At 48.7% G+C, this 9,279-nt stretch overlaps 1 non-coding gene across 1 annotated transcript; it reads right to left on the bottom strand.

Moving 5' to 3' along the window:
- Positions 1–7,820: 7,820 nt before the first annotated feature.
- Positions 7,821–7,895, bottom strand: TRNAA-GGC (transfer RNA alanine (anticodon GGC)). The gene has a single exon. It is a non-coding gene; the product is annotated as a tRNA-Ala (tRNA).
- Between the last annotated feature and the right edge of the window lie 1,384 nt (positions 7,896–9,279).

The raw sequence follows: 9,279 nt of genomic DNA, 5'->3' as shown, positions 1-9,279 counted from the left end.
ATGTCATTGTACCCTGCCGAAGCCCCTCCCCAAACCTCTCCCTGTCCAGATTCTACCTCCCAAGTCTCCAGATATTTCCCAAGAAAAAGTTGGCAACCCTACCTCCAGGCGGGACCAGGTGATATCCTGGAATTACAACTAATCTCCAGGCTACAGAGATCAGGTCCAAGGGCTGCTTCAGAGAGCAGATTCTAGGGTATTATACCCTGATGAGATTCCTCCCCTCCTTAAGCCCCACGCACCTTAGGTTCCACCCCTGAAATTTCCAGGAATTTCCTAATCTGAAGATTAGCAGCAAAGGCAAGAAGAAGGATAGAAGATACTGGATTTATATCCCACCCTCCACTCTGAATCTGAGTCTCAGAGCAGCTTACAATCTCCTTTATCTTCCTCCTCCACAACCGATACCCTGTGAGGTGGGTGGGGCTGAGAGGGCTCTCACAGCAGCTGCTTTTTCAAGGACAACTCTGCGAGAGCTATGGCTGACCGAAGTCTTTTCCAGCAGCTGCAAGTGGAGGAGTGGGGAAGGAGAAGAAGAAGAAAGATAGAAGATATTGGATTTATATCCCACCCTCCACTCCAAATCTCAGAGTCTCAGAGTGGCTTACAATCTCCTTTATTTTCCTCCCCCACAACAGACACCCTGTGAGGTGGGTGGGGCTGAGAGAGCTCTCACAGCAGCTGCCCTTTCAAGGACAACCTCTGCCAGAGCTATGGCTGAGCCAAGGCCATTCCAGCAGCTGCAAGTGGAGGAGTAGGGAATCAAACCCGGTTCTCCCAGATAAGAGCCTGCCCACTTAACCACGACAACCATACTGTGTGAAATATCTGTTGTGTCTTTGGCATGAAAGGAGAGCAGAGACCTCTTTCCCTTCAGACTTGGGGCAAAGGGGCCACTACATCCTTGAAGCCAGCGTGGAATCTTCTTCTCATATCCTTTCGTTCCTGCCACTTACTTATTACCAAGCCTCATTTTAACCTGAAAGAATGTCAACCAATTCTTAAAGCTCCTTTTTTTACATTTTAAATGCCTCTGTAACCCATTATCCTGCTTTTGCAGGACTTGGGACTCTCCGGTGGCTGTTATGAGAGCAGGCCATCATAATTTCCATTCTGCCTACGTCTTTTTAGAAAAGGCTTTCTGGGAAGGGTGCCTGTGACCAAGGGATACCAGTTTCTATTTGAAGAAGTGAGAAGAAGCAGCAGCAGCAGGATTTTTGACACAAATCTTCTACAGACCTCGATGCTTCCCTCCAGATTGCTCGGAAGAGCGACCGCAAATTTCCAGACCAAAATTTTACCAACCGAAATGCGTCCGTGGGGTTTTCTCTCCTTTGCGTGCAATGCAGATATATATGTGCAGAAGGCGAGGAAGTGTGATGTTCTTTTTTTTTTGGAAAATGCAGCTCCACCGAGCAAGGGCAGGGATTCAGCTTGGTCTGCTGAGCGTGGGTTTTCACAGGAACCCCTCTGGAGCGAAAAAATAAAAACAAGGAAAAGCAAACGAAGAGCGAATTGTGCTTTCGTTTGTAAATACCCACCACAAACATGCGGAAACCCAAAGGGGAGAACTGGTGGGTTTTTTTTTTTTGTCGACTCAGTTCAATGGAAGAAAAATTAAGGAATCAACATGAAATGAAAGAGATGCGATCCTGAGAGCCAGACTGTAAAAGCAGCTGTCTGGATTGGCAAGAGGGTTTCGAAGCCATTTCTTCCTTGTAGGCTGGGATGGTTTCAAATCCTGCATCCTGACTGCTCCTACTAGAAGTATCATTTTGCATTAATTAAATCCAGGGCTTTATTTTTTGTAGAAAAAGCCCAGCAGGAACTCATTTGCATATTAGGCCACACCCACTGACATCTTCATTGTGTTGCACAGGAGGTTTTTTTGCAGAAAAAGCCCAGCAGGAACTTATTTGCATATTAAGCCACACCCCTGACATAATTGTTTCGCGCAGGGTTTTTCCCACAGAAAACCCCAGCAGGAACTCATTTGCATATTAAACCACCCTCTGACAAACATCATTGCTTTACATGACACTTTTTTGTAGGAAACCCCCCCCCCCCAGCAGGAACTCATTTGCGTATTAAGCCACACACCCCTGACATCCTCATTATTTTGCGCAGGGCTTTTTTGTAAGGAAAAAACCCAGCAGCAACTTATTTGCATATTAAGCCACACCCCTGACATTACCATTGTTTTGCAGAAAAAGCCCAGCAGGAACTCATTTGCATATTAAACCACACCCCTGACATCATTGTTTCGCACAGGGTTTTTCCCAAGGAAAAACCCAGCAGGAACTCATTTGGATATTAACCCCGCCCCCGACAAATATCATTGCTTTACATGGCACTTTTTTGGAAAAAAAACACCCCAGCAGGAACTCATTTGCATATTAAGCCACACCTCCTGACATCATCTTTGTGTTGTGCAGGTTTTTTGCAGGAAGACTCCAGCAGGAACTCATTTACATATTAGGCCACACCCCAGACACCACAATTGTTTTGCACAGGTTTTTTTTTGCAGAAAAAACCTAGCAGGAACTCATTTGCATATTAAGCCACACACCCCTGACATCATCATTTTGTGGCTCAGGGCTTTTTTTGCAGAAAAAGTCCAGCAGGAGCTTATTTGCATATTAGGCCACACACCTGACACATCATTGTTTTGCACAGGGCTTCTTTGTAGGAAAAAAACCCAGCAGGAACTCATTTGCATATTAAGCCACACACCCTGACACCATCATGGTTTTGCACAGGGCTTTTTTGTAGAAACCCCCCCAGCAGACACTTATTAGCATATTAAGCCACACCCTCTGACATCATCATTGTGTTACATAGGGGTTTTTTTGGCAGAAAAAGCCCAGCAAGAATCATTTGCATATTAGGCCACACCCCTGACACCATCATTGTTTTGCACAGGGCTTTTTTGCAGAACCCCTTCCCCCAGCAAGAACTTATTTGCTTGTTAGGCCACATGCCCTGACACCAAGCCAGCCGGAAATGCATTCCTGTGTATTCCTTTTTTTTATTTTAAAAAAGCCTTGATTATATCTAGGATTTGGGTTGCTCAACTTCACATGGTGGTTGGATCTCCTGGGATTACAACTGATCTCCAGGTTCACCTGGAAACAGAGTCGCCAGGCCCAGTTTAGGGGGACTTTAGGGGTGGAGCCCAGAGACTTTGGGGGTGGAGTCAGGAGCAAGGTTGTGACAAGCATCCTTGAACTTCAAAAGGGTTCTTCTGGCCATCACATTTCAAGAGACTGCACATCTTTTAAATGCCTTCCCTCCATTGGAAAGAATGAAGGACAGGGGCACCTTCTTTTGGGGCTCATAGAATTGGACCCCCTGGTACACCTTTTTGAAACTTGAGAGGGTGTTTTGAGGAGAGGTACCAGATGCTATGATGAACATTTGGTGCCTCTACCTCACAAAACAGCCCCCCAGAGCCCCAGATCAATTCTCCATTCTACCCTAAGGGAATCGGTCTCCACAGGGAATAATGGAGTGCCCAGCAGACATCCCCCCCGCCTGCTTTCTGATGACCCTGAAGCAGGGGGAGTGTTTCCAAACTGGGGGATCCCCTGTCTCCACCTGGGGATTGGCAACCCTGCCTGGAAAGAATGGCTGCTTTGGAAGGTGGACATGGTGGCCTTATGCCCCGCCCCTCTCCAAACCCTGCCCTCTTCAGGCTCCACCTCCCAGATCTCTGGGTATTTCTGAACCCCCAGCTAGAAGCAATCCTGAGGCTGCCGTATCATTGCATTGTCCCCCTCCCACATCAAATTCTTCTCGTGCAAGGAAGGTGTGTTTTAAATGGGTGTCAATAAACTAGCCATTTGCATGCTTCGAACCAGGGATGGCCAAACTGTGGCTCTTTGTGGCTCTATGTGAAAGAGCCACATGTGGCTCTTTCACATATATTGTGTGGCTCTTGAAACCCCCACCACCCCATTGGCTGGCTTGGAGAAGGCATTTGTCTCTTTACATCACTTCTCCGAGCAAAGCCAGATGGCAGCTTGGAGAATGCATTTAAAGTCCTTCCCAAACATCTAACGCTCATGTCTTGTGGCTCTCAAACATTGGGCATTTATTTTATGTGTCTCTTATAGGGTTGCCAATCCCCAGGTGGGGGCAGGGGATCCCCCAGTTTGAAGGCCCTCCCCCCGCTTCAGGGTCGTCAGAAAGCAGGGGGAGGGGAGGGAAATGTCTGCTGGGAACTCTGTTATTCCCTATGGAGATTTATTCCCATAGAAAATCATGGAGAATTGATTCGTGGGTATCTGGGGCTCTGGGGGAGCTGTTTTTTGGGATAGAGGCACCAAATTTTCAGTATAGCATCTAGTGCCTCTCCCCAAAATACTCCCCAAGTTTAAAAAAGATTGGACCAGGGGGTCCAATTCTATGAGCCCCCAAAGAAGGTGCCCCTATCCTTTATTATTTCCTATGGAAGGAAGGAATTGAAAAAGTGTGCCGTCCCTTTAAATGTGTTGGCCAGAACTCCCTTTGGAGTTCAATTATGCTTGTCACAACCTTGATCTTGGCTCCACCCCTAATGTCTCCTGGCTCCACCCCCAAAGTCCCCAGATATTTCTTGAATTGGACTTGGCAACCCTAGTCTCTTACGTTAAGCAAGTTTCGCCACCCGCACTCCATACATAAGATCTGTGAACGGCTCTACTCTACAGCCTCCAAAGCAGCCATTTTCTGCAGGGGATTTCTGTAGGCTGGGGACCACCTGTAATTCCAGGAGATCTCCAGGCCTCCCTTGGGGGCTGGCAACCCTAGGGGCGGAATAAAGGTTTGCAAAAATGTCAGGACCCCGCAAAGCGCTAAGTGGCCCACCAGCAAATTGGCCAGCTGATGGAGAGTGGCTGTTTTCAATGCTTTCCTTGTGGGCTTCCCAGAAACAGTTGGCTGACCACTGTTGGCAACAGTACACTGGGCTAGATGGACCCTTGATCTGCTCCCGAAGGGCTCTTTCTTACATTCCCACGTCACGATCTGCTTTCTCCCCCACCTGGTTCGAAACACAGGTGTTGGACGTGGCTCATTGATATCCATAGGGTCTACTTTTCTTGAGGGAGGTGTCCTTTCTTCCATTGCGGGACTAAACCTGAGCCCTCGTCGCCGGGCAAACATGGGGTGGAAAAATGATTCACAATAGGAAATGAGTTGGACGCAGCCCGCAAAGGGTAAGGCCCTCAGTCTGTGGAGCTCTCAGGCCTCCGGGCTCCGATTTCAAAGCTGCCCTCCCCCCCCCCCCGCTTTGAAATTATTAGACCACCAAAAAAGCGACGGGCTGCCAAAAGCGACTGTAAAAAGGTAATAATTGTTAATAACTTGGCCTTCGCTCGCTCATTGGAGCAGGGGCGGGTTTGGCAGCGGGCAAAGACAACATTGTAAGTAAATAAAGAGCCAAACGTCTGGCATGTAATATTGTTAACCACATCATAACTAAATATTAAATTGGAGGTTGTGATGCAGTTTGCAGTATAAATAAGGATCGCAGCAGCGGCTGCTTTTTTTTTGAAAAAGAAGGGGGGGAAAAGAATGTGAGTCAAGCCTAGAAATGGTTATTTATAGCGCTGGGGGCTAGGAATACTTTTGGAGTGCTCATAGACGCATCCCTGACCTCACATTAAACCTTTATTTTTCAAAACCCAGAGATTTAATTAAGATTCAAAACAAGCTTTAATTGGGGATTCAAGCCTGCCAGATTTTTAAAGATCCATGACACCATTTTTTGAGTCTGCCGGAGGATTTTCCATCTGATGTTCTGCGAATGGTAGATGAAAAGCAGCCGGGGTTTCTTCTCTGTTGCTCTCTGAAGCAACGGCTGTGAGCCGGGGTGTTAGGAAGACAGCTTTTCTCCCCCACAGCTGTTCCTCTCTTCCTTCGAATCCATCCTCTTGCTAAAGGCTCTGCACTGCAGAAGAACCAACGTGAAGTTGAACCCCCAAATCTGTGTTATAGATTTTAGTAGGACTAACTGAAATCACAGAACAAAAATGTTGTGCTGGTTTTGGAGTTCCCCAGAACTCCTCATCATTGGGCTGAATGTTAAAACAAGCAAGAAAGAGAGACAGGTGGACAAAGAATCATAGAATCCTAGAGTTGGAAGGGATCTCCAGGGTCATCTAGTCCAACCCCATGCACAATGCAGAAAATTCACAAATACCTCCCCCCTAAATTCATAGGATTTGCATTGCTGTCAGATGGCCATCTAGCTTCTGTTTAAAAACCTCCAAGGAAGGAGAGTCCACCACCTCCTGAGGAAGCCTGTCCCACTGAGGAGCTGCTCTAACTCTCAGGAAGTTCTTCCTAATGTTGAGCTGGAAACTCTTCTGATTTAATTTCAAAACAATTCTGTGAGGTGGGTCAGTGAGTGACAGGGAGAGGAGAAACTTTTCAGGGCACGATAGGCTCCATTTCTGCTACAAACGTTCTCCTCTCTCCTCCATATTTGCCATCAGTCAGTCCCAGACACATCCCTCTCTGGGGGGGGGGGGGCGCAAACATGCTGCCTCCCTGCCATGGTGTTAGACATTGCATGTGCGCATCTTCTGATTTAATTTCAACCCGTTGGTTCTGATCCTACCTTGTGGGGCCACAGAAAACAATTCTGCACCATCCTCTATATGACAGCCCTTCAAGTACTTGAAGATGGAGGTCCTATCACCTCTCAGCCGCCTCCTCTCCAGAAGTTTTGCTTGAGCTGCTGCCATGACCCCAGGTTGTTCCAGGCAAGAGACAAGCAGAGGTGGCTTGCCACTGTTTACCTCTGTGCAGCACCCCCAGTCTTTCTTGGTGGTTTCCCATTCAGGTACCCATCGATTTCTATTTTATTCTCCCCAATGGGTCCCTAAAGCAGCTGACATCATTCTCCTCTCCTCAGTATTATCCTCACAACAACCCGGCGAGGTAGGACAGGCTGAGAGGGAGTGACAGGGAGAGGAGAAATTTGTCAGGGTATGCTGGGCTCCATTTCTGCTGCGGACTTTCTTCTCTCTTCCCCAGATTTGCCCAAATACATCCCTCTCTTGGGCAGCATGTTTGCTCCCCCCCTGCTCTGGTGCTAACACCGCATGTGCTGAATCTTTCCTGCAGAGCTTCTGTTATCATATAAATGCCTTATACATGAAGCTGCCTTCTATTGCAGGGGTGGCCAATGGTAGCTCTCCAGATGTCTTTTGCCTACAACTCCCATCAGCTCCAGCCAGCATGGCCAATGGCTGGGGCCGATGGGAGTTGTAAGCAAAAAACATATGGAGAGCTACCGTTGGCCACCCCTGTTCTATTGAATCAGCCCCAAGGACAGTCTTGTCTACTCAGACTGGCAGCAGCTCTCCAGGGTCTCAGGCAGAGGTCTTTCCCATCATCTCCTGCCTGGTCCTTTTAACTGGAAATGCCGGGGATTGAACCTGGGACCTTCTGCATGCCAAGCAGAGGCTCTGCCACTGAGCTATGGCCCCTCTCCATGGCTCTCCAGGGTCTCAGGCAGAGGTCTTTCCCATCACCTACTGCCTGGTCCTTTGAACTGGAGATGCCGGGGATTGAACGTGGGACCTCCTGCATGCCAAGCAGAGGCTCTACCACTGAGCTACAGCCCCACTTCATGCCTCTCCAGGGGCTCAGGCAGAGGTCTTTCCCATCATCTCCTGCCTGGTCCTTTTAACTGGAGATGCCGGGGATTGAACGTGGGACCTCCTGCATGCCAAGCAGATGCTCTACCACTGAGCTATGGCCCCTCTCCATGGCTCTCCAGGGTCTCAGGCAGAGGTCTTTCCCATCATATCCTGCCTGGTCCTTTTAACTGGAGAAGCCAGGGATTGAACCTGGGGCCTTCTGCATGCCAAGCAGAGGCTCTACCACTGAGCTATGGCCCCTCCTAAATCCAAGGGCACTCAGCAGACATCTTTGCTAAGGGAGTTTGAGCCTAAATGTTGGGAGGACATATCGGCTACCTGATCCCTGAGTGGGACATATGGAGCTGCCTTCTACTGAATCAGACCCCCTGGTCCATCAAGGTCAGTATTGTCTACTCAGACTGGCAGCAGCACCCCAGGGTCTCAGGTGGAAAGTCTTTCCCATCACCTGATGCCTGGTCCCTTTTAACTGGAGATGCTGCTGGGGATTGAACCTGGGACCTTTTGCATGCCAAGCAGAGGCTCTACCACCTAGCTATGGCCTTTCTCCATGGCTCTCCAGGGTCTCAGGCAGAGGTCTTTCCCATCATCTCCTGCCTGGTCCTTTTTAACTGGAGATGCTGCTGGGGATTGAACCGGGGACCTTCTTGCATGCCAAGCAGATGCTCTCCCACTAAGCCACACAGGAGCTATCCCTTGCAGCCTAAGTTGCAAGCTGATCAGTGCCTCTGTCTCTACACATATAAAATGCTGGTCCTCCAGGGTCCATTAGTATTTTCTAGCACTGGAGAGCCTTTAACTGGAGAAACCAAAGACTGAATCTGAAAACATCTGCCATTCTTTCATGTTTTCACCTGGCCCTTCCTCCAATGACTTCGGGGACAGTGTAGATGGTCCCCCCCTTCCCCATTTATCGTCGCAACAACCCTACGAAGGAGGTTAGGCTGAAAAAGAGTGACTGGGCCAGGGGTTTTCTTCGAGCACGAATTGCACAGGATTGGTTCTAGTTAGGATTTGAATGGGAGACCACCAAGGAAATCCAGGGTCACAACACAGAGGCAGGCAGTGGCAAAACCGTCTCTGGCTCAATTTCTCATCAAGGTCTTAGCTGATAGGCCAAGGGTGGCCAAACGGTGGCTCGGGAGCCCCATGGGGCATGTTCACACATATTGTGTGGCTCTCAAAGCCCCCACCGCCCGGTCAGCTGACTTGGAAAAGGCATTTGCCTCTTTAAATCACTTAGAATCATCGAATTGGGAGGGACCTCTAGGGTCATCTAGTCTAACCCCCTGCACAATGCAGGAAACTCACAAACCCCTCCCCCTCAATTCACAGGATCTTCATTGCTGTCAGATGGCCATCTAGCCTCTGCTTAAAAACCTCCAAGGAAGGAGAGCCCGCCACCTTCTGAGGAAGCCTGTTCCACTGAGAAATCACTCTTAATAGTCATAGAATCATAGAACTGGAAGAGACCTCCAGGGTCATCTAGTCCAACCCCCTACACAATGCAGGAAACTCACAAACACCTCCCCCTAAATTCACAGGATCTTCATTGCTGTCAGATGGCCCTCTAGCCTCTGCTTAAAAACCTCCAAGGAAGGAGAGCCCACCATCTCCCGAGGAAGCC

The sequence above is a fragment of the Heteronotia binoei genome, chromosome 14 (assembly GCF_032191835.1).
Source record: "Heteronotia binoei isolate CCM8104 ecotype False Entrance Well chromosome 14, APGP_CSIRO_Hbin_v1, whole genome shotgun sequence".
Lineage (NCBI taxonomy): Eukaryota > Metazoa > Chordata > Lepidosauria > Squamata > Gekkonidae > Heteronotia > Heteronotia binoei.
Note: the sequence above shows the minus strand (reverse complement) of the source record. Positions and strands in the feature narration are given on the sequence as shown.